Genomic DNA, 3,468 nt, shown 5'->3' with positions numbered 1-3,468 from the left:
TTTCTTTGAATAATATTAAATAACATTAAGCCTGTTTTTACATATATGCTAAAAACTTATCAATTATGCCTTAATCATAATGTAAAAGAGAAATAAATGGAAACTAAGGCATAATAAAACAGTATATAAAATAGTAAATCATAATACAATAATGTACCTTAATATACAACATTCAGGCATGATTACACTAGAAAATATAGTACAAAATTAAGATGCCCTTTATATCTGTATGTAGAATCGTTGTAAATGCAACTTCTATAAAAGTAGATAGATAAGATGTGTTGTATAGGTGGCTCAAATGCCACAAGAAGTAGCAGTACTAACAGTGACATGATTTTCCAAAATGAACAAGTCTAGGTAATATTATGAATATACATGTCAGCATGTAAACAAATTTCATTCTTGGAAATTTAGAGTATATTAGAAATATGCAAAAGGATGCATCATGAATAAATGTATCACAGAGTTATGTTTAAGACCTATCTATTCCAGAAAATAGGAGAGAAGGAAATACTTCCCAACTCATTTTATAAGACCGGCATTACTATTACAACCAGATGAAGACATTACGAGAAAATAAAATGATACACAAATATCCCTCATAAACCTAGGTGCAAAATGCTCAGCAAAATATGAAAAGGATAATACATCCTAACCAAGTGGAACTTATTTCAGGAATGCAAGGTTGGTTGTAACACTTGAAAGCAATCAATGCACTCCACCATATTAACAGAATAAAGAATAAAAATTATATGGTCATCTCAGTTGTTGCAGAAAAATTCTTTAATAAAATTTAGTATCAATTTATGTTAAGGAAAAACAAAAATCCTCCCAAGAAAGAAGGGATAGAATGGAACATCCTTAACCTGATGAAGAACATCTACAAAGGGTTATAGTTAACATCACACATAATTATGAAAAACTAATTGCTTTCCTCCAAGATCAGAACAAATAAAGTATTTGATCTCTTACAATTACTGTTTATACTGGTCTTAGCAGTGCAATAAGACGAGAAAAAAACAAATATTCAGACTAGAAAAGAAGAAATGAAACTACTTCTAGACACAGATGACATGATTGTATATGTTGAAAAATTCCAAAGAGTTTATTAAAAAAAAGAAAAAAATCCTCCTAGAATGAGTGAGTTTAGCAAGTCAGAGAATACAAGGTCAATATTTTAAAAGTCAATTATATTCAAACTACTAAAATTTAAATTTTTTAATGCATCAAAAAAAGAAAAATATACACAAGTATAAATCTAAATCTAACTATATATATATAGAATATCTGGGTTGAAAACTATAAAATACTAGGGAGAAAATCCCATTTAAATAAATGAAGAGATATGCTATGTTCTTGAATCAAAGACTCAACGTAATTAATAAATTAATTCTTCCAGAATTGATGTATAGATTAAATGTAATTGTAACAAAAATTTCATCAGAGTTTTTGTAGATATTAATAAGCTGATTCAAAAATTTGAAGGACTCATACTTTTTGACTTTAGTATTTACTATAAAGCTACAATACACTCAAAATGGACTAAAAACTTAAGTCATTTAAGACCTCAGATGGTAAAACTACTGGAAGAAAATATAGAGGTAAAACTCCATGACATTGTTCTGGGCAATAACTGAGTATAAACCCAGCACAGGCAACAAAAACAAACATAGACAATATCACATCAAACTAAAGCTGCGCAGATGAGGAAACAATCAATAGAGTGAACAAACAACCTTTGAAAATGGGAGAAAATATCTGTAAATCATACATCTAATCAGGGGTTAATATCCAAAATATGTAAGGAACTCAAAACAGCTCAATAGTAAGAAAATAACCCAATTAAAATGGACTATGGATCTGAATAGACATTTTTCAAAAGAAAACATACAAATGATCAACAACAGGTATATGAAAAAATGAAAAAATAAAAATAAAAAATGCTCAACATTATTAATCACCAAAGAATTGCAAATCAAACTACAAGATCTCATCTCATACCTATTAAAATGGTTATTACCAAAAAGACAAAAGATAACAAGTATTGATGGAGAAATAAAAGGAACTATACACTGTTGGTGGGAATGTAAATTAGTAAAGCCATTATGGAAACAGTATGGAGAATCCTCTAAAAGTTAAAAATAGAACTGCCATATGATCCAGCAATCCCACTACCATGTATACAGGTTTATCCAAAGAGAATGCAACCAGTATGTGGAAGAGATATCTGCACTTCCATGCTTATTGCAGTATTATTCACAATAGGCAAAACATGGAATCAACATAAGAATTCATTCATTCAACAATTGGGCAAATGGATAAAGACAATATGGAATATAAATAACAGAACATTATTCAGCCGTAAGAAAGAAGGAAACCCTTCCATTTGCAACAACATATATGAACCTGACAGACATCGTGTTAACCAAACTAAGCCAAGCACAGAAGAACAAATACCACATGATCTTACTTACCTGTGGAATCTAAAAAAGTTGAATTCACAGCAGTAGAGAGTATATTAATGGTACATGGGGCTGAGGTGGGGGTGTGGGTAGGAAGAAGTTTTTCAAAGGATACAAAATTTCATTTAGACCATTAGAAAAAGTTCAAGACATCTGTACATCTGTTGTAACACATGGTGACTATAGTTAATAACACTGTTTTCTGTTCTTGAAAATTGGTAAGAGAGTAGGTGTTAAGTGTTCTCATTACACACACAAAAAAGATAAATATGTGAATCAATGCCTATGTTAATTAGTTTTATTTGGCCATTTCAAGGTATGCATATTTCAAAACAATATGTTATACATGAGAAATATATACCTTTTGATCAGTTTAAAATAATTATTTTTTTAAATATGAAATGCTTCACAAATTTGCGTGTCATCCTTGCACAAGGGCCATGCTAATCTTCTCTGTGTTGTTCCAATTTTAGTATAGGTACTGCCAAAGCAAGCACTAAAATAATTTTTAAAAATATGTATGATACTCCCTCAAATTACAATAAACAAGATGGTGTAGTACTGGTGAAACAGTAGACATAAATTAAGGGAATAGACCAAAGTATCCAGAAATAGACCCACATAAATATAGTCAATTAACTTTTAACAAAAGTACAAAGGCAATTCAATAGAGAAAGGGTAATATCTTCAATAAATGATTCTGGAAAAACTGGAAATCCATGTGGCTAAAAAAAAAAAAAAGAGAGAGAGAGAGAGAAGAAGAAGAGAAAAGAAAAATCCTCAACATAGCTCATACTTTATAATAAATTAACTAAAAGGCAATCATAGACTGAATTGTAAACCTATAAATGTTCCCTGGAAAAAATGGAGAAAATCTACATGACCTTGAATTTCGCAAGAATATTTAGAATTTTGAATTAAAAAGTGGTACATAAAGTGAAAAACTGATAAGTTTAATTTTATGAAAATTTAACATTTTTCTCTAAGAAAAGTATTCCAAGGAAAT

The 3,468-nt window shown here is 29.6% G+C and overlaps 1 non-coding gene across 1 annotated transcript; it reads right to left on the bottom strand.

Moving 5' to 3' along the window:
* Positions 1-2,852: 2,852 nt before the first annotated feature.
* Positions 2,853-2,959, bottom strand: LOC111725916. The gene has a single exon (XR_002773858.1). It is a non-coding gene; the product is annotated as a U6 spliceosomal RNA (small nuclear RNA).
* Positions 2,960-3,468: the final 509 nt, after the last annotated feature.

Source organism: Otolemur garnettii, unplaced genomic scaffold, assembly GCF_000181295.1.
Source record: "Otolemur garnettii isolate 467f Iridium unplaced genomic scaffold, OtoGar3 scaffold00002, whole genome shotgun sequence".
Taxonomy (NCBI): domain Eukaryota; kingdom Metazoa; phylum Chordata; class Mammalia; order Primates; family Galagidae; genus Otolemur; species Otolemur garnettii.
The sequence above is the reverse complement of the archived record's forward strand: the minus strand, read 5'-3'. Positions and strand labels throughout refer to the sequence as shown.